At 48.4% G+C, this 27750-nt stretch overlaps 1 protein-coding gene across 1 annotated transcript in view; it reads right to left on the bottom strand.

Annotated features, from left to right (window-relative positions):
- Positions 1-27750, bottom strand: part of LOC144770408 (sacsin-like) — a 263570-nt gene that overhangs the window by 113532 nt on the left and 122288 nt on the right. The window lies entirely within an intron of this gene.

Genomic DNA, 27750 nt, shown 5'->3' with positions numbered 1-27750 from the left:
GTTGGTTCTGAATCCTGTTCAAGTAATAACCACAATCCCTGTCCGGGTGAACCACAAAAGTCACTAAATAAACCTTTACTTAACCCTCTGGTAGCTTGGCACAAAAGCATTCAGGCTCAACTTAGAGCAATGTGTAAATAATTTATGCAGCACACAAAAAGTAATAAAGCGAAAAAACACAATAAAAATGCCACATCATTTTGGAAAAATTGAGCAAATTTTTATTTAAAAAATCCAGTCAGTAGTTTCAGAGTTATGAATTTTTAAAGTTTAAGGTAAAAATGAGCGCATAGAAGATCAAAGTGCCAACCATGGACAACTAGTCAAGCTAGACCCGGTCAGAGTCTAAAAAGATGGATGACCGCGATGGAGCACAAGCTTGCTACACAAAGTGGATTGGGCATAGTTGGGGTTTACCTTTGGACTTAAAAGAAATTTCAGTAAAAAGTTGCTTGAGAAGGTAAAGTTGAGCGGGGCAAGACTGCAGGCAGTGTCCAAGGAAGAGGTGTCGTTGTCAGGGAGCTGTGGACAAAGTCGCACTGAAGATTTCTACATTCAGACTTTCGCTCTTTATTGGAAGCCGAAAATCTCCAAGGGACCAGGCTGGAGGCTATACCCAATGAGAGTTCCATGAGGCCGGATACCCTTCTGGTGAAGGTCTGCTGTTGCAGAGAAGAACATAGCGGGTGCTGCCTTGAAGTCAGGCTGACCAGTAATGCACCTTAGGCAGCTAGACGAGCAGGTTGGTCCCAGTCTTCTCTCTGCTCTCGGAGCAGTTTTTAACCAGAAATTTTTATGTCCAAGCTTTTGGCTTTCGGCTATCTGGGCACCTTTAGCACCACCACCAAGGGTCCAGGACTGGAGGGGCAGCGGTTGGTTGGGGAGGGGGGGGGTCAGGATTCACTCAGGCTGGGTCCAGGTGTGGGTTCAAGATGGTTGGAGCCTTTTCTGTCCTTGGGGCTCTAATCAGGAGGCCAGCCAACTAGCCCTTGGAATCACTCTTGTAGTCTTTGGTTCAAGCAGTGGAACAGGGCTCAAGTAGAAGGGTAGGCCTCTGAGATTAAAGGCAGGCTCCAGGTAGCAAAACAGTTCTTCCAGGTGCAACAAAGCAGTCTTCTGGAGTGCAGAGAAGGACACAGCAGCATATCCTTTCACCCGCTCAGAAAGTAAACTGAAGAGTGGATCTAAGGGCCCTATTTTTATACCTGGCAGCCTTCTTTGAAGTAGGTAAAGTTTCTTGAATATTCCATTTGAAGTGCTTGGATTTTCCAACTTCCCTTGCCCCGACTCATGGTTCTCTGCATGAACAATGCAGGGGTTACAATTCCTTTGTGTTAAGGCAGAGCACAGCCTATTTATTTTCATGTAGGGCTGTGCCCAGCTATGGACCCCATCCTCCCACTTAATGGTCCACCCAGGGACACTTAATCCCTCTACTGTCTCGCAGTCTGGGAGGAATAAACACATTCAAACTGCCATCATGTGACCCAGGGACAGGCTGCTTGCACCAAATGGTTAGGGAAAGAAAAAGCTAACTTTCTAAAGCGACATTTACAAAAGTTAAAATCTGACTTTACCATTACGGAGAATTTTTAATTACAATTACTCAGACACCAAACATGAAATGTTTACCTGTTTCCAATCAAAAGTTAGCACTTATGAAATATATTAAGGTGCCTCAATGTTATCCCATGGGAGAGGCAGGCCTCACAGTAGTGGAAAATAAATGTAGGAGGTTTTCACTACCGAGACGTAAAACGTAAATGTGCATGCCCAACCTTTTAATTGCAATGCACCCCGCCCTATTGGCTAACTAGGATCTACCTTATAGATGCCATATGCAACAAACATTAGTAATGCATCGGTTTAACCTATGTAATGAATAAAAGAGCTGTTTTATCAATCATCGTTCGGGAGAAGGAAATAGCTCCCTGACAAATAACCCAGGAGTGGGGAGGATGTGGCACAATTGCCAGAGATGCTGAGTCAATAACTGAGGATCCGTGCAAATCACTAAATCTGTCCAAGTGATACATTTTATTATGAATATGCTGCAAGAGTAAAAGGCAAAACTTCATGAAAATTTAGTTTCACCAAAGCGAATGTTAACACTTTTTCGGCAGGGGGAAAATGATTTTAAAAAGGCAGACAAGGAACAAGCATTGGAAATGCAGTAAAATATGATACAGCCAATAGAAATGTTGGAAAGGTAAGTGGCACTCACAGGAACCAATGAGAAGCCAGGAAAGAGAGGAGTAGGGATGTAATTCCTTTTTAAGTTTATATTAAAACAATAGATTTCTCTTGTGCAGGTAAACCCTAAAAAGAGGAGTTTAGGGTTTGGCAAAGGGGTTATCTTGACAAGTCAAATTGGCAGTATATAACTGTATTCGGGCTGCAAATGGCTCATCCCTCAGCCCGACATTGTTCAACATCTACTTGGCCCGCTCGGCCACGTTGCCAGAGTGCACAACCTCAATATTGTCTCCTACGCCGATGACACACAGCTGATTCTCTCCCTCACCAAGGACACCCTCACCACCAAAACCAACCTCCACGAAGGAATGAAGGCCGTAGCCGAATGGATGAAGTACAGCCGTCTGAAGCTGAACTTGGACAAGACGGAGGTCCTCATCCTCGGCTCAACTCCCTCAGCTTGGGACGACTCCTGGAGGCCAACCGCCCTGGGCGTAGCACCAACACCCACTGACCAAGCACGCAACCTGGGTTTCATCCTCGACTCAACACTCTCCATGACCAAGCAAGTCAACGCCATCACATCCTCCTGCTTCAACACCCTCCGCATGCTCCGGAAGATCTACAGGTGGATCCAGGGCTTAATTTGTGCCGGTGCTTTCCGGTGCTTAGCACCGGCACTTAATCATCAGGGCCGGGACTTTGCATCTGCTGCGCACGTCCACATTAATGTTTTTTAAAATGTACCTTTAATGTACTCGGTGCAGCCACAGGCCCGCAATGAGTTTTTCACATATCCCGCCGAGTGTGAGTCAGAGTGTCACGGCGTTTAGTGTTGCGACTCACCACTTAAACCTGCAGCCCTTCCCAAGTCCAAGACAATATTGAAATTAATAATAAATATATATCTCATGGCAGCCGCGGGCCCGCGCTCCCCTTCTTAGTTCAGTCAGTGCAGTGTTGACTGACTGTCACTTGCCAGGGGGCGGGCCGCGAAACAAACACACACAGGTTTATTTCGGCGGGCCGTGCTGGAGGTTCTGATAGGGCAGATTCTTTACACTTTGCCACCAGTTGCCACGCCCCAGCATAATCACCGCAGCTCCCCACGAGTCATTGTCGATGTTGTCAGCCCAGCCCGGCCCGACCCAACCGAGGACGACGTTAAGGGCAGACCTGGGCAGCCTGTGCAGGCATCAATCAACTGGCAGCCAGTAGTACTGTACTACAGTACTAACGGTGACGGTCTAGTAGCAAGCAGGCAGCACCAGGCCGCCGCGGCCTAATCAATCGAGCATAAAGCAGAGGCACAAGACAGTGCAGCCAGTGTGTGCCCCTGCCTGCCGGCCCACCACATGTAATAGTAAGTGGATTCCTCACAGTTTTTAAAAACAAACGATTTATTTACATAAGTGTATGTGTGCATTCTCACCCTCTCCGCAACACTTCATGATTATCTGCAGCAACGCCGCTGCACCACATTACCTGCACATCTCCAAACTGCATACACCTCACCCCACACTTCTCTGGTAAGACAACCTACGTCTAACAAGCGCGGCGTGACCTTGTCAGGGAGTTGGAAGCCCTATGTGCATACCACAAAGCAATACAAGAAACACACAGGCAGTCATGTCTGCGCACACACAGGCACAAACATACACGCACACACCGCAATGAAAACCCACACGCAAACATGCTTTCACACATGTGCATGCATGATGCACACATACGCACTCACGGTCACAGGCACATAAGCGCACACACACACAGACACTCACTAATGCACTTACTCTGCCATATTATCAAATTTGCAGGGACCATCAGCAAGACAGGGGCCCCTTTGATTGACTGCACAAAAGGGGTTTCCAGGGACTTCGCAGCCACTAGGGAACTGACTTTACACATCCATGCCAGAGAGGCCTAACTGCGCCAGGTTCGCTGGAAAGCAGGATGGCAGATAAACAAAGCACGAATGCCAGAAACCAGGGGGGGTGGGGAGGGACATGTTATTAAAGGGGTCTACAAAGTGCAAAGGCCGTAGCATCTTAGTCCAGCTCAAACTGTGGTTTAGTGCAAAATGCTGGACTGCACGTTCGAGGGTGTTAAAGAAACCGTCGAGTGAACAGAAAAAACACAGTTCTCTTCATCGTGTCCTGCATCCTTATAATAATAATTTCTATTTGTAAAGCGTGAGAATATCAGCCTTTAATGTTTCAAGGTGCTGTGGGTCACCGGAGAGATTAAGTCACATGATGCTGAGCTGCCACAGGGGATCCTCCTGTGAATCTCGCGCTCCTTCTTTCTGTCAATAACCAATAGTCGGTGTTCTAGAATGCAAGTTTGATGACGTCAGGTTTTGCGTTGTTTTCTGATGTCTTCTACTGCGTGACCTCTGGTTTTTAGCATGTGTTCAGCTACTTCCGCTAGTTTGTGGGGGCTGGCAGCAGTGGCACAAATTAAGCACTTGTAAGATTAGAAGTTAAGAAGTGATTGTAAACGAACTAACTTTAGTAATAGTAGCTAAGCTAAGCCAGCTAACTAGGGGTGCCATTGATTATTCCAATAATATGCCATAACCGACAGTGCCAAAACCAACGCTGTTTTTTTTGGGTAGCGTGATGGAGGCAGTGCATGCCTGCCTTTCACCATGGAACATCGTAATTTCCAAATTCCATTGGATACTTGTGGTTGAGGACGGACTGATGGGTGAGCTAGAGTGGGGGAGGCAGGCTGAGAAAGTTCAAGATAAACTTTATGCGATGTTGTGGAGAAAATTAAAAGTGCATAGCATACTTTTTAACCAGCTCGCACTTGAACTGAAACTAGCTGAAGTTAGCCATAGTCACTGTGGAACCTCGGTGTGCACGTGCTGTGAAGCCCTGTACTGCCACTGTATAAAAGCTGCCACCACATTTATTGCAGTGCTGCGTGAACCTGGCAGGGGCAGCATTACCGGGAATAGCATTCCAGCACCATTTATAATTGCATCGCAATAAGGGGTGTGGTTATGAATTATGCAGCAAGTGTAGTGGCGCCGGGATCCAGGGCTGTGTAAGGCCCGCTGAAGCTCAATTATATTGTCATTTTATAACCCAATCAGGGGATAGACTGCCTATTTTCCATCTTTGCATTAAGTCCTGTGGCAATCAAGTTACGCCACAGATCTCAGTTAGTTAATTTATTCTACAATGTATTACACCCTTACTTTTACATTTGTGATGCTTTGCTCTAGCAGAAGTGAATTACAAAATGAAAGGGAACCAAAATCCATGGCTAATGGGGGTGTTCAGTGGGTCTGTTATAATAATAGTTTTCATCAACTGTCTTTTCAGTGATTCTGACCCCTAAGAGTCACCAGATATTTTTCATGTCTGAGCTTCATTTCAAGTATTTTGTTCACGCGTTTTGTCTTTGACTTTCCCACATAAGTTTTCAGGATAATGATTTGCATACAAACCTACATAATTTTTTCCGTAGAGGTAGGTTTATTTTGCCTAATTGCCTCAAATATAAAAAGGTTCTAACCTACAATACTGGCAGTTTTTATCAACAAAGCTTCATGGTGGATGGGAGACAGTTCATGCAGTACCTGGATATCTTTAGTGAGTTACTGCTGGCAAAAGGTAACTAGTTATAAGTCTATGGAAAGAACTGCTAGAGAACTTGGTAAATGGAAACTATTTTCTCAGATGGCTGGGGATCAAAAATCAAAGGAGCAAAGATGCATTTTTAGGTGGTATGAATATCGACGCAGAAAAAACAATTAAACAAGGTAAAACCTGTTTAATATTAAATAGTTTGATGGCTCCTTTTAATATCTCAGGATGAAGGCTAGAGGCAGGGAAGGAGCGATGCATGCCCCAGTGTGAGAGTCGGGTCCTGACTGAGTTCCAGTCTCTGCCCAACAATGCCTGCTTTCTCTGCCTTCCACAATCTAGTCCCTCTCTCTCCACAAGGGCTTGACCTCACTCTCTCCAATCCCTTAATACCTGGACATTCTTTTCTCAGCAATCATTGCTCTCCCTCTTCCTCCCAAACCTCTTGCCTACAAACCTTTTGCTCTCAGCACATTTCCTGCTTTTGCCCTGTCTCCCCTCAGCAGTGCCTGCTCGACCACTCTCACTACCCCTTCCTGCTTTGTTCTCAGCATTGCCTTCTTTTATACCCTTCCTCTCCTTGGTCCCTCTCTTCTCAGCACTGCCTTCTTTCTATCTTGTCCCTTCTGATCGCTCTGAAATTTTGCTCTACTTTGTAAAAGAGGGTGTTCCACTATCCCTGGTGAGTGACCACAGCCACAGTCAAATCATGGTGCAGGGTATGTACAAGATGAAAGTTGTATGGCTGTTGTGAGAAATTAGGTTGTTGATTGAAGGGGAGGGTGTGAGTCTTTCTGAAGCAACAGTCACAATCCCGGTCACGGTGAACCTTAGAAGTAACTAAATTAATCTGTGCTTATGCCTCTGATAGCTTGGCACAAAAACAGTCAGGATTAGCATCGAGGCAATGTGTTAAGTATTTATTCAGCATACACAAACAGTATTACAGTGAAAACACAACATAAGAATAACCCTACACCAACGTAGAACAATAGAGTAAAATGTAATACATTATTTGACACCAAAAGGACAAAAATCTAATTTTTAGAACTGGAGATGTGCAATTTTAAAGAATTATTGTGGGTATTGCACCTAAAAGCACAATGCCCCACTTGTGGTCATCTGGTCATGCTAGAATGGGGGAAAGTCACAAGTTCAGGCTGACCGCTAAAATACAGGGACCAGGATATACCCCAGTATTCTTCTTTCCCCAAGTCTGCACATAGAGCACAGGAATATTTCATGTATTCCCTTTCAGTGCATTAGTGAATTTAGCAAATTTACACCAACATTGTGCTTTAAATGCACTTTCTGATTTAATCGTTATTCAAAATTTACTTGGGGCGCTGGAGGGGAGGAACCTTCAATCAAAACCATGTTGAAGGAAGGCTGCTGGCTGAAATTCAACTCCGGTATTACATCTGGCTTTCAGCAGTGCCAGTTGTAGAATTTGGACGGAGCATATACAGTTGTGGGTGGAGCCAGTGGTGGAAGTAGGTGGAGCCAGGGGATGTGGGTGTGACCTAATAAAAAAATTAGAGCACCTGCACTTAATATTTTACAAATTAAGCACTGGGTGGATCCCAACCAACACAAGAAGAACGATCACCCAGGCCCTCGTCAGCTGCAGGCTGGACTACGGAAACGCCCTCTATGCGGGAGCCCCGGCCAAACTGCTGAAACAGCTGCAACGCATACAGGACACCTCTGCCCGCCTGATCCTCAACATCCCTCGATACAGCCACATCACACCCCACCTGAGAGAACTGCACTGGTTGCCCATCAACAAGAGGATCACCTTCAAACTCCTCACCCACGCACACAAAGCACTACACCCCAGGCACCAGCAAACTACGCAGGATGCCTCTGAAATGTTAAAATAGGTGATTGAACATTGGGGATCCCTGTGTATTTGGTGCCTGCTGAGATTAATGATTTGTTGTATAAAGGTTTTAGCGACAATTAAGATAATGGTGGGTTTCCGGATGTCTCTAGACTCAACACTTGCTCTACTGGGACTGAGATGGCTGAATGGCAAACAACCCTGAAAGTGGAATGGAACTCAATATTCAAGCTATTTGTAAGTGCAAAGAGGTTAATAGCTACATAATGAAAAGACTTTCTTCACCAACTACTAATGACAGCTATGCTAAGTTATGGGAGAATATGACAGTGGGGATATCATCTAGACCAGATAAAGATAATTTCTTGGTGCTATAGTAACTTGTAATACATTCTATGAAGAAACACTGAAGGGAGGTGTCACATCCTCCTAGGATCAGGCCACTGCAGCTGTCAGTGTACTTGGAAGAAAATGAGGGACCATAAGTACATAGTGACTCAAACATTGAGGAGGTGTTTCCATAGCTGCCAAGTTTTGAAGTTGCGCATGTGTTACATTTCCATTGTTTTAGAGTAGTTATGAGTGTCATTTAACTGCCGAATATATGACACTGAGGTCCATATTTAAGGGGAAGTGGTGGAGCGTGGCCTTAGCCTCCTTGGCTTAATGCCATGATCCACCACTTCTGAAACGGAGGTCTGCACCATATTTACAAGAATATGGTGCAGCCCTGCGTTTCCCTCGTGCTGGTGCTAAATTTAGCAGCCTAGTGCCAACGCTGTTACCCTAGCACATTAGTGCAACGGTGTCTGCGTTGAGGGGAAGATTCTTTATATGCAGGAAGGTTTACCTTCCTGCACATAAACAATCTTTAAAGTGTGTTTTGTCACTTTTATGTGTACTGCTTATTAAAGCACACATAGAAGTTATAAAATGGGTGTGAGGGCATCACTTCCTATTAAGGAAGATTCCCTCACTATTATCTATACTAATCATTCTCTTAATTCCTATCTAAATAGGAATCAGTGCCCCCTTTACTGTCATACTTGTTAACTTTCCAAGGAGCATGGGTACTGGACCTTTATCACGCTCCTTGTCCCTCTCTCTACATGTTATACCACACTCTGACAGGGACATCGCCCCATTGCACTCATCATGATTGAAATTAGACTGCTGCTGGACTCACCTGTGCCACCAGTAGTGCTTCATACCTAACCTGATAGGCTAAGTATGAAAGTGAGTACTTCATCCGGAGTGGGCAGGGAGGGAGCGCTGACTTTTATAGGATGTTGAGTAGGCCTGTTGGTGATGATTGCCCTATCTTGCACCTTTTCCTGCTGCAGGTTGTGCGACTACTGTGATCCACCCCAGAGTAAGGCTGGCCAGCTAGTGCTTGTCTGGTTATGCATAGTTTCGCAACATAGTGTTTCCCGCAGGGTGAAGCCTTCAGCTGTCAGAGAGCTTATAGTTGTGTGGCTTTAGTGCTTTTAAGAGTGCACTCAGTCCCTCAGCCAGACAGGACAGGGAGGAACCCCCGAACATGTACCCAAGACGGATACAAGTTTTGTCAAATTGGCTGGGCCAGCACAGTATAGAGGTAAAAGCAATCCCAACATTGCATAAATGGAAAACAAGAGCCACCATTTCCAGATGAGGCTGTGTCCAACACTTTCTATTTGTCAATGTTTTACTGCGACTAATGGGCGCTGCCAGATCCATGATGTCTCAGTCAGGCCATGCCTGGCCACTGCATTTGGTTGTTTTCAAATAAGCGTCAAACATATTTATTACCTCCTCATCTGTCTTCCTCGTCCCAGTCCTTACTAATAAGGCTTCTGCCTCCAACTTAGACCATCCAAAATAAAAGAAAGAATACCATTTATCCACCACAGGGAGATGCTTTCCCCTTTAATAGTTTTAAGATAAAAGAAGGACTAAACTTTTCCCATATCCTTTTTAGGTCGAGCGTAAGCGTACAACTTCATGTATACTTTAGTATACTTCTCTTGTGAGGGTAAAGCCACCCTCTACTTTTGATTTGTTTGTTGCAGTGTCCTTTAAAAATCATTGCTTGGTAGAGGTCAGTCCTGCCTCTTTGTCCCTCCTTTTCTGTTTTGTTCCTCCCAGGAGCATGGACTAACTACAGTATCATTACACTTTGTCATCTTTATCCTTTCTGAAGGGATTTTATTTTTCTTGGCTTCCAGCTTGTGGTTGGCAAAACTTACCTTTTCATTTGCAGAGCATTCTTGCTCTGAGCTGAGCTTCCCTGCAAGGCTGTTTCTGTAAACAGGGCTGTAAACCATGCTATGTTGGTTGTGAGAAGTTGGCCTGATATATAGTGCTCACTATTCTAGTGATCACTCTGTATCATTCCAAACGACCCTTATTGATGATTGGTTGTAAGTCAACCTTATTAGACCAGCTATCCTAGTAGCGTGGACAAGAGCATTCTTTAGGCTAAACTCTAGAGGGCGTGTTAAGCCAGCTGTTTTACCATCACATATACCCCTTGAACACCAAGTGAAAGGACACCACACACGTTGTTATAAAAATAAAGGATATTTATTAATAACAAGTCTACCCTGAACTCTTTATGAGTCAGGGAGCTAAGCACAATACAAAACTCTTACGAAAATACTACAAGTTGCACAATTTACACAAATGCCCGAGGGGCACGAAAAACCATATACTCTAAAAGTGGAATGCGAAATACTAGCAGGTAAGTAACACGATCCAGAGGCTTCAGGACCGCTAGGACTACCTTACTGAACCCTCAGGTTAGGAGCAGGAGGCCTAGGGAACCCGGGTGCAGAGTGGGAACTCTTACGCGGGATGCGGGACAAAGTCTATGGATGCTAGCAGTTTCTAAAGTTACTGTTTCCGGACGAATCCGACTAGGTAGACTAAAAACGAAAAAGGATCTGGACACTAGGATAGTGAACCTGTGCTGGAGCACCGAAATGCTCGAGTTACCTAGCCCAGGGTCTGCGGCTGCATAGGGTTCAAAAGACGTCGGGAATCCTCGTTGTAGTCTATGGAGCCTGAAAGAAGATGTTGCTGGCAGGCGACCAGTGAAGATGTTCGGTGTGATCCAAGGCTGGATCAGTGAAGGAGACGACCTGAAAGCAGAGGGGACTCAGTTCTAAATCACTAGCCAGTGATTGTGTGGGCACCAGGATGGCACCGGATAAAGTCACCGCGATCAGGTGAGTGGGTGACGCTGGACTCTGCAGTCACACGGGCCAGGAGGCGTTGTCGGCGTCCAGGCTGGAGGTGCGAGCTGTCCCACGATGGTGTCTGCTGTCGGCGATGCTGGATCCAAGATTGGAGCAACAAACCTTGGCAAAGGCAAGCCCACGTGGTGGAGTCAAAATGGCGTCTGGAGTGGACCAGGAGGGTCCAGGGCACTTCTTGTTGGACAAGGAGCAAGGGCCAGTCTAGAGGACCTAGACCAGCGGTGAAAACGTCGTGGTACGTCGTCAGGAGGGCCACTAGCCAACGGGCAAGTGACCGGACAACGTGGCAAGCAGCAAAGAAGCAGAAGGGCCCCACGCAGATCTCGTGGATGCTGGGGGGCTGGACTTCGGTGCTGGAGCTGCTTAGGGTTGGGGCTTCTCTAACCCCAGTGCATTCACTCGAGGGTCCCTCGGTGGTCGTGCTGGTTAAGCGTCGTGCAGGTCTTGAAGATAGCCGGTCCCTACGGGTCTCGTCGCACCCACGAATCTCAGCTGGGCTGATGATGCAGGTAGAGGTCAGAGATGGCGGGGAATCCGGGTCTCGTCGAGCTGGGCAGTCTTGATCCGGAGGATGGACGTGCAGCAAACCGCAAGCGCTTAGATGGTGCCTGCTGGTGCAGGGTGGCTACTCCTTAGCCACAAGGGAGAGTATTCAGAGAATGAAAAGAGTTCCTTTCGTGGAAAGTAGTTCAAGTTTCAAGATGATCCAATTTGGGAAGGGTGCCCGCTCCTACCTTTATTCTAAGAAAAGGGGCTGGCACGCGACTAGGTCCTGCCCATGGGTGGGACCAGGAGGGGGGTGGTTACACCCCTCTCCTTTGTCCGGTCTCCCCCCAGCTCAGGGGCTGGTGTGCCCCTGGAACTGGTTTGAGCTGGCATATGCACAGTGAGCACCGGGGTGCCACTTGCAGTCACCTTCCTCTCAGCCCTGCCTACCTGGGATACACAAAATCCTGTCTGGGATGGTGCTGGCACCGCCCCTGACAGGAAACCCTTTGTCCAGGCCTCCCTCGCTGGAAGGACTCCCAACCGCAGGAGGTCAGACTTGTGTCTGTGGTGGCAGCATCCATTTTGTGATGCTGAGGCTTGAGTTAACTTTAACCTGGGTTCACAGTTACATACATGTCGTGCCCCTCTAGAAGGGTGGAATGCTAACCCCGTCGCCAGAATTGGCTAGGGGTTAGTATTCCAATTCGTATGACACCTTACTCGACATGTTTTGATAATGCTATGCCAAAGTTAGCATTTGACCGCGAGGTTCATAATGCACTTAAGAGTATATGGTATAGCGTTATCATGGAACAGCTATAAGGACTTGGTTCCGCAAGCTGCAAACGGGCTCAGCTCATGCCAGAGCACCACCTCACATAATTCCAAGCACTCTGCCTTCAGGATTGATAAGGCCTGCCATAGGAGTGACTGATAGGAATATATGTGTCCATTTTAGGGTTAGATATAGGAATACTCTATCTAAAGCAAAGGGTGATTACACCACCTTGCCCCAGCTGTCGTGCAGCCAGTTGTGTCAGATTTGGGTGGCCAGCCAGGGGTGGCATAATACATGCTGCAGCCCCTGGTAGGCCCTGGGTACACCTATGCCCTGGATACCTAAGGTATACTGTACAGGGACTGATAAGGTGGCCCAGTACCAATTGGTAAATGCACCTAAGGTACATGCTTGTAAATTTAGAGAGAGAACAGCTAGGCTGTGGGTCTGATTAGCAGGCCCACAGTCAGGGAAAGTCGTAAACCAGTGAAGCAAAAAGCAAAAATCTGGGGTGGCCATGGGATTGCAGACCCCACTCTCCTACATAACCCCCCCCAAACTTAGGGACATTAAACTAACCTTGACCAGGTGAGTCTTCTTGCTCTAAGTGGAAGTACCTGGAGAGACCATCTGCATTACCATGGTCAGTCCCTGGGCGGTGCTCCACTGTAAAGTCCATCCCCTGTAGGGAAATGGACCACCTAAGAAGTTTGGGGTATTCACCCTTCATTTGATTTAGCCATAAGAGGGGCTTATGGTCGGTCTGAATCTTGAAGTGAGTACCAAACAAGTATGGCCTCAACTTCTTCAGGGCCTAAACCACAGCAAAGGCCTCCCTCTCAATAGCTGATCAACGTTTCTCTCTAGGGGTCAGCCTTCTACCTATAAAAGCAATGGGCTGGTCATGACCATCAATATTCAGCTGAGATAGAACAGCTCCCACACCCAACTCAGAAGCATCTGTTTGGACAATGAAAGGTTTGGAGTAGTCTGGACTCTTGAGAATAGGTGCAGTGCACATGGCCTGCTTTAGGTCATCGAATGCCTTCTGACAGCTAACTGTCCATTGAACTTTCTTTGGCATTTTCTTACTTGTCAGGTCATTAAGTGGAGTCACAATGGTTCCATAATATCTGACAAATTTCCTGTAATAACCAGACAGGCCCAAGAAAGCTCTGACCTGTGTCTGGGTGGTTGGAGGAGCCCAGTCCTTTATGGTCTGTATCTTGCTCTCCAGAGGTTGAACTTGGCCTCCACCTACAAGGTGGCCCAAGTATACAACTTGACTCTGCCCTATCTGGTACTTAGTAGCCTTGATAGTGAGGCCTGCCTTTTGCAGGGCCTCTAAAACTTTCCTTAGGTGGATCAGGTGATCCTCCCAGGTGGAGCTAAAGACAGCAATATCATCTAGATATGCTGCACAAAAGTCATCTAACCCAGTGAGAATTTGGTTCACCAACCTTTGAAAAGTGGCAGGTGCATTTTTCAAACCAAAGGGCATCACCACAAATTGGTAATGACCTCCTGGGGTAGAAAATGCTGTCTTGGCCTTGGCATCCTCAGCTAACCTGATTTGCCAATAACCAGCTGTTAGGTCAAATGTACTTAAGAAAGTTGCAGAAGCCAACTTATCTATCAGTTCATCTGCCCTGGGTATTGGATGGGCATCTGTCTTAGTGACAGCATTGAGACCCTGTAGTCTACACAAAACCTCATCTCTCTCTTACTATCCTGGGTGTGAGGTTTAGGTACTAGAACTACAGGACTAGCCCAAGGGCTCTCTGAGGGTTCAATGACTCCCAATTCCAACATCTTTTGTACTTCAGTTTTTATGCAGTCCCTGACGTGGTCAGGTTGCCTGTAGATTTTACTCTTTATAGGCAGACTGTCTCCAGTGTCCACCTCATCTGTGCACCAGTTTGTCTGACTGGGGGTCAGCGAAAACATTTGTCTGAAGGATTGAAGGACTTGCTTACAATCCTGTTGTTGATGCTCAGAGAGGCTGTCAGAAAAGACTTCACCATCTACTGATCCATCGTCAGGGTTCTGAGTGAGCAGGTCTGGGAGAGGGTCACTCTCTTCCTCCTGTCCCTCATCTGTGGCCATGAGCAAGCCCATGTCCTCCCTGTCAACAAATGCTTTGAGCCTATTCACATGAAGTACTCTGTGAGGGCTCCTGGGAGTTCCCATGTCCACCAAGTAGGTGACTTCTCCCTTTTGCTCAATGATGATGTGGGGTCCAGACCATTTGTCTTGGAGAGCTGCTGGGGCCACTGGCTCCAACACCCACACCTTCTGTCCTGCATGGTAAACAGTTAGGACAGACTTTTGGTCATGCCAAGCTTCTTGAAGTTCTTGGCTGGCCTCCAGGTTTTTAGATGCCTTCTCCATGTACTCTGCCATCCTGGAGCGGAGACCAAGTACATAGTCCACTATGTCAAGCTTAGGCTTTTTGAGAGGTAACTCCCATCCTTCCTTCACAAGACATAGGGGTCCTCTTACAGGATGTCCAAACAAAAGCTCAAAAGGGCTGTAACCAACCCCCTTCTGTGGGACCTCTCTGTAAGCAAACAGAAGGCAGGGTAAAAGGATGTCCCATCTTCGCCTAAGCTTTTCAGGTAACCCTTTTATCATCCCTTTGAGGGTCTTGTTGAATCTTTCAACAAGCCCATTGCATTGTGGGTGATAGGGTGTGGTGAATTTGTAATTTACACCACACTCCTTCCACATAGCAGTCAAGTATCCTGACATGAAGTTTGCACCTCTGTCAGAGACAACCTCCTTAGGGAACCCCACTCTGGAGAAAACTCCAACCAGGGCCCTAGCCACAACAGGAGCTGTAGTGGTCCTAAGGGGAATAGCTTCTGGATACCTGGTGGCATGATCCACTACCACCAGTATAAATCTGTGCCCAGATGCTGTTGGGGGGTCCATTGGTCCAACAATGTCAATCCCCACTCTTTCAAAGGGAACCCCCACCACAGGTAGTGGTATAAGGGGGGCCTTTGTGGTGCCACCTGATTTGCCACTGGCTTGGCAGGTGACACATGAGCGACAAAACTCTTTAGTGTCCTCAGACATGTGAGGCCAGTGAAAGTGTGGGGCAAGCCTGTCCCAAGTCTTGTTCTGGCCTAAGTGACCTGCAAGGGGAATTTCATGGGCTAAGGTGAGAAGGAAACCTCTCAGAGACAAGGGGATGACCAGCCTCCTGGTAGCACCAGGCTTGGGGTCTCTTGCCTCAGAGTATAAGAGTCCATCGTCCCAATATACATTATGGGCACCTGTAGCATTCCCTGCAGCCTCAGCAGCAGCCTGCTGTCTGAGGGGTTCAAGAGAGGAACAGTTTAACTGTGCCTGCCTCAAGTCTGCCCTGGAAGGTCCCCCTGTCCCAAGAAACTCAACCTGTTCAGGCTCAAGCTCTTCTAGGACAGTTCCTTCTGGGGTCTTGGGGTCAGTCTCCTGTGAGAGCTGATCCTCCACCTGAGGCAGGGGGGAAGGGTCAACCTTACCCCTACTGCTCTTTCTCTTGGTTAGTGTCTGGTCCATTCTTCCAGGATCCAGCACTAGTTCAGCTGGGCATTTCTTGGCCTGTGACCTAGTCACAGCAAGGACATGTGCTGATAAACCTAACATTTCCACATGAGTCCTATACTCCACATCTGACCATAAGGAGGATTCCAAATCATTGCCCAAAAGACAGTCCACTGGGAGGTCTGAACTAACAACAACCCTTTTGAGGCCATTTACCCCTCCCCAGGAGAAGTTAACAAGTGCCATACTATGGGAGGTAGTGGCATTGCTAGCATTGGTCACCAGGTAGTCTAAACCTAGTATTACCTGTCCAGGGTCCACAAAGTTTGGTGTCACCATAGTGACACTGGCACAAGTGTCCCTGTAGGCCTGAGCCATTTTTCCATTGATCAAAGGCGTCTGCCTGTACTTGCCCAGAATACTGGGACTTATTGTAGGGGTCATATCCATGTCCCCAGAACAAACAAGAACAGCCTGAGTAGGTATCCTGACTAAGTCAGAACCGGCCTCAGTTCCCAGGGTTAACCCCACTATAGCCTTGGGAGGATTACTATCACTACTAACTGTACTAGGGGGTGCAGATGCCTTAGGGGCAGTAGTGGTAGGAGTTGGGCCTTTCTTGGTGCACTCACTAAACCAGTGAGTATTACTTTTACAGTATTGTAATGTAATGTAATGTAATGTATGTATACTTGTAAAGCGCACTGTTACCTCGTTACGTGGCGTCCTGGCGCTGTATACCGCTGGGGAACCCGTCCTGGCTTCCCCTGTGAGGGGGCACCCCAAGGTGAAGCCAGGCATCCCCGGCGTTGCAAGGGCCGTTGTGGAGATTAAGCAAGCTATTGCCCAGAGTTGCAGAGTGTGACCCATGGTTAGCGTAGGCACCTAAGCGAGAATTATCGAGTCCGCGGACATTGACCCAAGACCCAGCCGCGTCGGGAATTGAACCCTGGTCCCAGGTCGACCTCTGCTTCAGGGTATGCCGCTTCTAACCAGTGAGCCACACTTCTCCACCATGGCACCATGGTTTCTTCTGACCATTCTTCTTCTTTTGGGAATTCTGGGAATTCTGGGACCCACCCTCTTTAGATTGTTGGGGCTCTGTTGAAGACTTCTGGTCATTTTGCTTATTCTCATTACCCTTGGGGTCTGCTTTCTTTTGGCCACCACCCTGTTTCTGGTTCTGCTGCTTGACCCTTGTCCTGACCCATCTGTCTGCCTTCTTTCCCAATTCTTGGGGAGAGGTCAGATCTGAGTCAATAAGGTGCTGATGCAACAACTGATTTTGACAATTATTTAAGATTTGTTCTCTCATAATTAGATTATACAATCCTGTGTAATCAGTAACTTTACTTCCCAGTAACCAGCCTTCAAAAGCCTTAGTGGCACAATCAACAAAGTCAGCCCAATCCTGAGACTGAATTTTCTGGGTGTCTCTGAACAGCAACCTGTACTGTTCAGTTGTTAAGCCACACCCATCAATCAGTGTATTCTTCAAGACTTGGTAATTGTTGGCATCCTCAGCTCTAGTAGTGAGGAGCTTATCTCTACCTTTACCTTCAAAGGAGAGCCACAATATAGCTGCCCACTGACTCTGGGGGATGCACTGGACAGTGCAGGCCCTCTCCAAAGCAGTCATCCATTTGTGGATGTCATCCCCTTGTTTAAAGGGGGGCACTATCTTACTCAGGTGTCTAGTATCAAAACTCCTGTCTTTATCCTTAGGGATATTGCTGCCACCAGTGGGGACTGCCCCACTCAACTGTTGCTCTCTAGCAAAGGCAAGCTTCTCCTTGGCAAGGGCAAGTTCTTCCCTCTGGATCCTTAGATTAGCCTGTTTCATCCTTGCTTCATGTTCTCTCCTCTGAGGGGAAGTCATTCTCCTCTGGGGAGAAGTCATCCTCCTCTGAGAAGAGGCATGAGAGTGCACAGATCTATTGGAGTCCCTAGAATGAGACCTATCTCTTCTAACTCCAAAGTTAGGCCTGCTTAGGGTCAGTACTGGGGGTCCCCCAGTTGGCCCTAGTAAGTCTGCTGACTAGCTCAGGACCATTGTCTGCCTCATCCCCAGAAAGAACCTCTTCATCCTCCTCCTCCTCTACTTCCTCAGTTTCAGGGAGGTCAGGATCACCAAGGGTACCCTCTAAGACTGGCATGCTCCCATCTGTATGAGTCGCTTTCCTAGCATCATATGTCTCTAAGAGACCTAACAGAAAAGGAGTGGTAGGGTTAGAACCCTGTTTCAATTTCCTGGAGGTACACAATTGTCTCATCTCCTGGAAACTGAGAGCTGCATTTCTGGAAAGGACCTGTGGGAGGTCACTAACCACTAGGGGAGTCTCTGCAGACTCTCCATGGGTAGACATGCTTCTAGTGTGGTGTAAGTGATGCACCTACCTACACTATGGGTTTACCTACTGATCCCTTGCTAGAGTTGTAGTCAGGGTGTGCTAAGCCCTGTTACACTACAACAGCTGGTTCAGTAGAACTCAGAGTATTCTAAGTTAAGTTATATGTATCTTGGTACTTATGTGATCTTTCAAATGATATTCTTAGGATACGTGTATGGTAAAACAACAGCAAGCTCAAATCCCAACCGCTGCTCACCAATGTGAGAAGTTGGCCTGATATATAGTGCTCACTATTCTAGTGATCACTCTGTATCATTCCAAACGACCCTTATTGATGATTGGTTGTAAGTCAACCTTATTAGACCAGCTATCCTAGTAGCGTGGACAAGAGCAGTCTTTAGGCTAAACTCTAGAGGGCGTGTTAAGCCAGCTGTTTTACCATCACATATACCCCTTGAACACCAAGTGAAAGGACACCACACAAGTTGTTATAAAAATAAAGGATATTTATTAATAACAAGTCTACCCTGAACTCTTTATGAGTCAGGGAGCTAAGCACAATACAAAACTCTTACGAAAATACTACAAGTTGCACAATTTACACAAATGCCCGAGGGGCACGAAAAACCATATACTCTAAAAGTGGAATGCAAAATACTAGCAGGTAAGTAACACAATCGAGAGGCTTCAGGACCGCTAGGACTACCTTACTGAACCCTCAGGTTAGTAGCAGGAGGCCTAGGGAACCCGGGTGCAGAGTGGGAACTCTTACGCGGGATGCGGGACAAAGTCTATGGATGCTAGCAGTTTCTAAAGTTACTGTTTCCGAACGAATCCGACTAGGTAGACTAAAAACGAAAAAGGATCTGGACACTAGGATAGTGAACCTGTGCTGGAGCACCGAAATGCTCGAGTTACCTAGCCCAGGGGCTGTGGCTGCATAGGGTTCAAAAGACGTCGGGAATCCTCGTTGTAGTCTATGGAGCCTGAAAGAAGATGTTGCTGGCAGGCGACCAGTGAAGATGTTCGGTGTGATCCAAGGCTGGATCAGTGAAGGAGACGACCTGAAAGCAGAGGGGACTCAGTTCTCAATCACTAGCCAGTGATTGTGTGGGCACCAGGATGGCACCGGATGAAGTCACCGCGATCAGGTGAGTGGGTGACGCTGGACTCTGCAGTCACACGGGCCAGGAGGCATTGTCGGCGTCCAGGCTGGAGGTGCGAGCTGTCCTACGATGGTGTCTGCTGTCGGCGATGCTGGATCCAAGATTGGAGCAACAAACCTTGGCAAAGGCAAGCCCACGCGGTGGAGTCAAAATGGCGTCTGGAGTGGACCAGGAGGGTCCAGGGCACTTCTTGTTGGACAAGGAGCAAGGGCCAGTCTAGAGGACCTAGACCAGCGGTGAAAACGTCATGGTACGTCATCAGGAGGGCCACTAGCCAACGGGCAAGTGACCGGACAACGTGGCAAGCAGCAAAGAAGCAGCAGGGCCCCACGCAGATCTCGTGGATGCTGGGGGGCTGGACTTGGGTGCTGGAGCTGCTTAGGGTTGGGGCTTCTCAAACCCCAGTGCACTCACTCGAGGGTCCCTCCGTGGTCGTTCTGGTTAAGCGTCGTGCAGGTCTTGAAGATAGCCGGTCCCTACGGGTCTCGTCGCACCCACGAATCTCAGCTGGGCTGATGATGCAGATAGAGGTCAGAGATGGCGGGGAATCTGGGTCTCGTCGTGCTGGGCAGTCTTGATCCGGAGGATGGACGTGCAGCAAACCGCAAGCGCTTAGATGGTGCCTGCTGGTGCAGGGTGGCTACTCCTTACCCACAAGTGAGAGTCTTCAGAGAATGACAAGAGTTCCTTTCGTGGAAAGTAGTTCAAGTTTCAAGATGATCCAATTTGGGAAGGGTGCCCGCTCCTACCTTTATTCTAAGAAAAGGGGCTGGCACGCAACTAGGTCCTGCCCATGGGTGGGACCAGGAGGGGGGTGGTTACACCCCTCTCCTTTGTCCGGTCTCCCCCCAGCTCAGGGGCTGGTGTGCCCCTGGAACTGGTTTGAGCCGGCATATGCACAGTGAGCACCCGGGTGCCACTTGCAGTCACCTTCCTCTCAGCCCTGCCTACCTGGGATACACAAAATCCTGTCTGGGATGGTGCTGGCACCGCCCCTGACAGGAAACCCTTTGTCCAGGCCTACCCCGCTGGAAGGACTCCCAGCAGCAGGAGGTCAGACTTGTGTCTGTGGTGGCAGCATCCATTTTGTGATGCTGAGGCTTGAGTTAACTTTAACCGGGGTTCACAGTTACATACATGTCGTGCCCCTCTAGAAGGGTGGAATGCTAACCCCGTCGCCAGAATTGGTGAGGGGTTAGTATTCCAATTCGTATGACACCTTACTCGACATGTTTTGATAATGCTATGCCAAAGTTAGCATTTGACCACAAGGTTCATAATGCACTTAAGAGTATATGGTATAGCGTTATCATGGAACAGCTATAAGGACTTGGTTCCGCAAGCTGCAAACAGGCTCAGCTCATGCCAGAGCACCATCTCACATAATTCCAATCACTCTGCCTTCAGGATTGATAAGGCCTGCCATAGGAGTGACTGATAGGAATATATGTGTCCATTTTAGGGTTAGATATAGGAATACTATATCTAAAGCAAAGGGTGATTACACCACCTTGCCCCAGCTGTCGTGCAGCCAGTTGTGTCAGATTTGGGTGGCCAGCCAGGGGTGGCATAATACATGCTGCAGCCCCTGGTAGGCCCTGGGTACACCTATGCCCTGGATACCTAAGGTATACTGTACAGGGACTGATAAGGTGGCCCAGTACCAATTGGTAAATGCACCTAAGGTACATGCTTGTAAATTTAGAGAGGGAACAGCTAGGCTGTGGGTCTGATTAGCAGGCCCACAGCCAGGGAAAGTCGTAAACCAGTGAAGCAAAAAGCAAAAATCTGGGGTGGCCATGTGTTAGAACCGGGGTCTCTAGTTGGCAGGGGTATGCACCCTAGTCCAAGTAGGGACCACCGCTTCCGACCTGGTAGCTTGGCACAGAGCAGCAAAGGCGTAACTTCAGAGGCAATGTGTAAAGTATTTGTGCAACACACAACGGCAATGACACAGTAAAAACACTCACAAAAGGAACGCCACACCAGTTTTTTTTATAAGAATAAGAATTTCTTTATCTAAAAATTATGCGAGAACCAAAAGCAGGTAAATCCAGATCCAGGCAAGATCAATAATAAAAAGGATTCCAGTTTCCAAGCAAGAGCAATAATCAATAAGAATGAACCCAGTTCCCAGGCCTGATCAAATCACAAAAAGCTCATGTGTGGCAAGGGCTCCTGCTGGTAATGTCTTTCTCACAGTGTCCTTAAATGGCAAAAGTTCACTTGAGGAGGTTCTTATGGTCACAATTCACTGTGGGAAGGTTCTTAGGCCAAAGTTCCCTTGTAGTGTAATAAGTGTGCCTCTCATAGAAATGATGCTCCCAGCGTAGGAAGTGCGGCTGCCCAGGCGCTGCTGGTAATGCTAAAAAATGCCCAAGTGCCAATTACCAAGTAATTATGCCCCGTAGGCCAGTCAGTGAAGGACGGTTCCCAGCCAAGCACAAAGCTCACACTCCAGCTACCCGGCCAACCCGCACCCCGCCCCCTCGCAGCAGCCTGGTTGCACTGAGGCGTTACCTGGGGTGGTGGTTGCGGGCGCGGGTTTGAGGCTCCTCTACCCCTGGGGCCTTGGGCTCAGCAGGCGCTGCACGGGTGGGGGTCACAGCCACACAGCGCTCCTTTAGCACAGCGCTTAACAGTGCCTCCAAGTCCTGGGCAACGACGGAGCCTCCTGTCACACAGTGCTTCGCTTCTCAGCGCTACACAGCGCGCTCTGGTCCCAGTGGCGGTGACCTCAGGGCCAGTTTCAGTCGGCTTGCGCCAGAAGCAGAGGCAATCACAGAGCCCTCGGGAGGATCACGGGGCAAGCAGTGCTGAGGGCAGGCACAGCGTTGCAGGGCAAATCTTGAGAGTGTTGTTGCTGTTCCAAAGGGCAGTCTTTAAAACGCTGTGGTCCAAGGACAGGTAGTTTCCTTTAGCTTAAAAAGGGTGCAGTCCCAAAAAGGCAATCTTTAAAAGGTTGAAGACTCTTTAAAATGCTGTTCAAAGAAAAGTAGTTCCTTTGGGATGTTGTGGAGACACTCTGGTGGTGATGTTGCAGTCTCCCATGCAGGGCAGGATCAGCAGACAGTAGGGCAGCTCAGCAGGTTGTGGGGCAGCAGTTCCTTGGAGCAGTCAGCCTCCTTCCCAGTGGCAATCCTCTTGCGCAGCAGTCCTAACTCCAGCAGGGATTCTTCCAGGTCCAGCAGTGTAACAAGAATGTGAGGCCAGGACCCTCCCTTATATATCTTTTTAGTCTAAGGGCTAGAAAGTGGGGGCAGGGGCTTCTGGAAGAGTCCAGGGTGTTCTGGTATGTTCCCTGCCTTCCCTGACCTAGCTGTCACAGTGACGAGAGACAGGCCGTTAAGGCTACAGTGGGCAGCCCGTCACAGCTCATCCCAGGGAAGAAGGTGTGAATCACCACTCCCACCTCCCAACCCAGGCAGGCTATCAGTACGCAGAGGGGAGGGGGGAGTCTGCAGCCTAATCTAAGTGTAGGCTGGAAAAGGTCCCCTTTATAAAAGTGGGATCCCTAGCGTAGTAATGCCCAAACCCTATATATCATTGGAAAGGGTTCCCCGCCCCGAGTCCAACAAGACCAAACATGATAGACTTATTAGGCCCCTGTCAGAAGTTAGTCCATAAGGGGAGGTTCCCAATGGTAGCCTATGGAGGATTAAGCCTTACTGCGTTAGCAGTGGCTTGGGGCAGATATGCCAGCCTCACAAGGTTTTAGGGGAGAGCACCTGCACCTCAGCACTGTTTAGCAGTGGTGAGGCGCCCAGAGTCCTAAGTCCAACAAAATATAGGATAAAAATGGGAGGCAAAAAGGGCAAAAATGTAGGGGAGACCACCCTAAGGCTGACAGGTCTAACATGTGTCCCCCCCAGCTGAGAGTGGGGAGAACTACCCAACCTCTAGGGAGTTCTCATCACTAAGGCGGAAAAACCTAGAGAGACCGTCAGCATTGGCGTGGTCTACTCCCGGTCTGTGTTCCACCCTGAAGTCCATCCCCTGTAGAGAAATGGACCACCTCAACAATTTGGGATTTTCGCTCCTCATTTGCATGAGCCACCTGAGGGGCCGGTGGTCAGTCTGAATCAGGAAGTGGGCTGTGGTGCTCTCTTGCGACACTTGGGATCCCCCTTGTAGTGTCCAAGTTCACCACACTCATAGCACCGGACAATTCTGGGCGCCTGACCTTTGTCAGGATAAGTGGGCTTCTGGTGGCCATATTGGGGCTGGGACCCAGACCCTTTCCCTTGTGAATTATTTTGGGGGCCTTTGGGAAACTCTCTTTTTATCTCCCCCCTCTTTCTTCTGGTAGGAACCCTGACCACCCCTTTGGGAGTCCCCCCCAGAACCCTTGTTGGACACCCTGGTACTGACCCAGGTGTCCGCCTCCTCCGCAAGCTTCCTAGGATTGGTCAACTTGCGGTCAACCAGGTGTTGGCGCAGCTCTGGAAAACATTTCTCTAGAAGGTGCTCTCTTAAAAACAAGTCATACAACCCTTCATAGTCATGCACATTGCTGCCCCGCACCCAACCATCTAAAGCTTTACTAGCGTAGTCCAGGAAGTCTACCCAGTTCTGTGTGGGAAGTTTGTGGCTATTCCTAAACCTCTGCCTATACCTCTCAGGGGTAAGACTGAACCTCTTAAGCAATGCGGCTTTCATGACAGAATTGTTAGTCTGGTCTTCCTTCTCTAGGTAAAGGAGGGTGTCCCTAACATCTGGAGGTAGGTACTTATACAAACCACCCCCCCAATAACTCTCTGGGACCCCATGGGCTCTTAAAGATACCTCATAGGCGGCTAACCACTTATCAATATTATCCCCCACCTTAAAACTGGCCATCACATCTTTAGGCATAAAGACCCTGGACTCACTTGAAGCTTCCATAGGTACGCTGCCACCATTCTTGTTGCTGTTGGCCCCTACTTCTAGGGCCCGGATTTCCAGTTCCTTCAGGCTGAGCTCATGGGCAAGTTCTTTTTCTCGCATAGCCAGTCGCTTGTTCTCGCGATCCTGCTCCATGGCCCACCTTTCTCTTTCCCGCTCTTTCTCCAGCTTGGCAAGCTCCAACTTGAGCTGTCTCTCCTCCCTCCTGTCCTCCAGATCCTCTACGGACAGGCTCTTCACTGACACACTTCTGCCTGCCCTGGAAGGTACCCTTGTACCTGGTAACAAATTACCATTTCCCGCCAAGTGCAGTAGGTCAAGGTTTCCTGTGGCGTCATGCTCTGGTCCTTGCTCGTCCCAATCTCCTTCTGAGTGGGCTGTTACCCATGCTCTCAAAGCTTTCTGAAGCTCTGCCTTCTTGGCGCTTCGCTTGAAGGGCACCCCTTTCTCCTCGCAGAACTCTTTGAGTTGCGCCACTCTGTAAACTTCCAGATTGGCCAGCTCGAATTCCATGTTGCTAGGTGGGGCCTCAGACGTTTGTAGAGAAAACCAAATGAGACTTAGGCAAAAGGACTTTTAAAAAGAGCAGCCAGTCAGGGAGAATTTAAAAAAATTCAAAAATGCCAATTGGAGAGGGTAGACAAGAATTCAGTAGAGTCAGGTGTAGGGTTGCGGTGTACACTGCGTCGCTGCGTGGTGTTACACAAGCACAAGTCCTATCCCACCGCTGCCACCAATGTTAGAACCAGGGTCTCTAGTTGGCAGGGGTATGCACCCTAGTCCAAGTAGGGACCACCGCTTCCGACCTGGTAGCTTGGCACAGAGCAGCAAAGGCGTAACTTCAGAGGCAATGTGTAAAGTATTTGTGCAACACACAACGGCAATGACACAGTAAAACACTCACAAAAGGAACGCCACACCAGTTTTTTTTATAAGAATAAGAATTTCTTTATCTAAAAATTATGCGAGAACCAAAAGCAGGTAAATCCAGATCCAGGCAAGATCAATAATAAAAAGGATTCCAGTTTCCAAGCAAGAGCAGAGCAATAATCAATAAGAATGAACCCAGTTCCCAGGCCTGATCAAATCACAAAAAGCTCATGTGTGCCAAGGGCTCCTGCTGGTAATGTCTTTCTCACAGTGTCCTTAAATGGCAAAAGTTCACTTGAGGAGGTTCTTATGGTCAAAATTCACTGTGGGAAGGTTCTTAGGCCAAAGTTCCCTTGTAGTGTAATAAGTGTGCCTCTCATAGAAATGATGCTCCCAGCGTAGGAAGTGCGGCTGCCCAGGCGCTGCTGGTAATGCTAAAAAATGCCCAAGTGCCAATTACCAAGTAATTATGCCCCCGTAGGCCGGTCAGTGAAGGACGGTTCCCAGCCAAGCACAAAGCTCACACTCCAGCTACCCGGCCAACCCGCACCCCGCCCCCTCGCAGCAGCCTGGTTGCACTGAGGCGTTACCTGGGGTGGTGGTTGCGGGCGAGGGTTCGAGGCTCCTCTCCCCCTGGGGCCTTGGGCTCAGCAGGCGCTGCACGGGTGGGGGTCACAGCCACACAGCGCTCCTTTAGCACAGCGCTTAACAGTGCCTCCAAGTCCTGGGCAACGACGGAGCCTCCTGCCACACAGCGCTTCGCTTCTCAGCGCTACACAGCGCGCTCTGGTCCCAGTGGCGGTGACCTCAGGGCCAGTTTCAGTCGGCTTGCGCCAGAAGCAGAGGCAATCACAGAGCCCTCGGGAGGATCACGGGGCAAGCAGTGCTGAGGGCAGGCACAGCGTTGCAGGGCAAATCTTGAGAGTGTTGTTGCTGTTCCAAAGGGCAGTCTTTAAAACGCTGTGGTCCAAGGACAGGTAGTTTCCTTTAGCTTAAAAAGGGTGCAGTCCCAAAAAGGCAATCTTTAAAAGGTTGAAGACTCTTTAAAATGCTGTTCAAAGAAAAGTAGTTCCTTTGGGATGTTGTGGAGACACTCTGGTGGTGATGTTGCAGTCTCCCATGCAGGGCAGGATCAGCAGACAGTAGGGCAGCTCAGCAGGTTGTGGGGCAGCAGTTCCTTGGAGCAGTCAGCCTCCTTCCCAGTGGCAATCCTCTTGCGCAGCAGTCCTCACTCCAGCAGGGATTCTTCCAGGTCCAGCAGTCTAACAAGAATGTGAGGCCAGGACCCTCCCTTATATATCTTTTTAGTCTAAGGGCTAGAAAGTGGTGGAAGTCTCTGGAAGGGTCTGGGGGCAGGGGCTTCTGGAAGAGTCCAGGGTGTTCTGGTATGTTCCCTGCCTTCCCTGACCTAGCTATCACAGTGACGAGAGACAGGCCGTTAAGGCTACAGTGGGCAGCCCGTCACAGCTCATCCCAGGGAAGAAGGTGTGAATCACCACTCCCACCTCCCAACCCAGGCAGGCTATCAGTACGCAGAGGGGAGGGGGGAGTCTGCAGCCTAATCTAAGTGTAGGCAGGAAAAGGTCCCCTTTATAAAAGTGGGATCCCTAGCGTAGTAATGCCCAAACCCTATATATCATTGGAAAGGGTTCCCCGCCCCGAGTCCAACAAGACCAAACATGATAGACTTATTAGGCCCCTGTCAGAAGTTAGTCCATAAGGGGAGGTTCCCAATGTTAGCCTATGGAGGATTAAGCCTTACTGCGTTAGCAGTGGCTTGGGGCAGATATGCCAGCCTCACAAGGTTTTAGGGGAGAGCACCTGCACCTCAGCACTGTTTAGCAGTGGTGAGGCGCCCAGAGTCCTAAGTCCAACAAAATATAGGATAAAAATGGGAGGCAAAAAGGGCAAAAATGTAGGGGAGACCACCCTAAGGCTGACAGGTCTAACACCATGGGATTGCAGACCCCACTCTCCTACATTGGTCATATTTACAACGTCCTCCCACTTGTGTTTCGGTTTGTTCTGGTGCTGCCTGGCTTCAAGCCTCCCTGGTCTCGGTCACTTCCGCAGGGTCTACCTGTAACAAACTTTGTAAAGGAAATTTCGATATTGACATTGCATTGCATTTTGGAGCATGTTTTAAATGGAATATACTGTGGTTTTCTTTAACCATGGTAGCAGGAAACAGCGCTTTACATTTTCTAAATTCCTTTGCTGGGGCAGCTGTGCGCTCTATAAATCCGGCTAACATAACATAACATAACAAATAACAATTATTATCTATTCAAGGGAACTCTGTTATTTACATGCATATTAGTGCCGTATTTTGTTGAATTTTGAAAGAGAATATACTGTGGTTTATCTTTTCACGATTTAGCTTTCAGGATTGCAAACAGCGCTTTTACTTTCTTTTATGATAATTGTATTTTGTTAAAGGGGACACAACCTGTGAGAAGCCACCCGTACCAGACAATGCTGCAGCCCAGCGCAATCCAGGAATTTGAAACCATGTTGAGCTCGTTCCCCAGTCATGCGTGCAGCCCCTCTGTTCCAGGCACAGCTATGAGCGACCCTACCTCACCTCCCAGCTCCGCCAGGACTACAGAAGCCAATATTATCAAAGAAGTGAAAAGACACGCACTCTCTGCAATAAATAAAGAGGTATTTCTATTTACAAGTGCATTTACCACTGACCTGGTAAACAGAACTCCCCGAGGCATTGAAACATTTTGCTCCTGCAAGGTGCTGTGTTTTTAACCAGTGCTTTAAATGGAAAAAAATAAGGGCAGGTACTCGCCAAATCG

The sequence above is a fragment of the Lissotriton helveticus genome, chromosome 7 (genome assembly GCF_964261635.1).
Source record: "Lissotriton helveticus chromosome 7, aLisHel1.1, whole genome shotgun sequence".
NCBI lineage: Eukaryota > Metazoa > Chordata > Amphibia > Caudata > Salamandridae > Lissotriton > Lissotriton helveticus.
Note: the sequence above shows the minus strand (reverse complement) of the source record. Positions and strands in the feature narration are given on the sequence as shown.